This window comes from Arachis ipaensis, chromosome B05 (genome assembly GCF_000816755.2).
Source record: "Arachis ipaensis cultivar K30076 chromosome B05, Araip1.1, whole genome shotgun sequence".
NCBI classification, from domain to species: Eukaryota; Viridiplantae; Streptophyta; class Magnoliopsida; order Fabales; family Fabaceae; genus Arachis; species Arachis ipaensis.
This window is the reverse complement of record NC_029789.2, coordinates 2,479,883-2,480,360: the sequence shown is the minus strand read 5'-3', so window position 1 is coordinate 2,480,360 and position 478 is coordinate 2,479,883.

The following is a 478-nucleotide window of genomic DNA, read 5'->3' as shown; positions in this document are numbered from 1 at the left end:
TTTAGTTATCATCTTCACATATATAATTATATGAGAAAATTTTATTCCCCTCCTCTTTCTTGCGAGATGCTAAAATGACACTCTCCTTCCCTCTATTTTATAAATGTACATTCCCCTCCTTTCTAACTTTTAAAAAATATCCTCTTTAGTCCATTTTAAACTTTTTGTGTTAACTAATGTTAACTTTATCCATTTTTAAAAAAAAAAATATTTTTTAAAAAATACCCATTAACAAAAATTTTATTTTTTATCATTAAATTTTGTTTACCAAAATATCTTTAATAAATTATTCTTTTATTGATTAAATTATATTTAAAAAAAATTAATAATTATATTATTTTTCTAAAATATACCCTTCAATAATTTTTTAATTATTAAATTATAATTTTACCAAAATTTTCGTTAACAATTTTTTTTATAGATTTTTCTATGTCAAGTAGAATGTTTAATGTTAAATATATTTTTTATAAGAAAATAA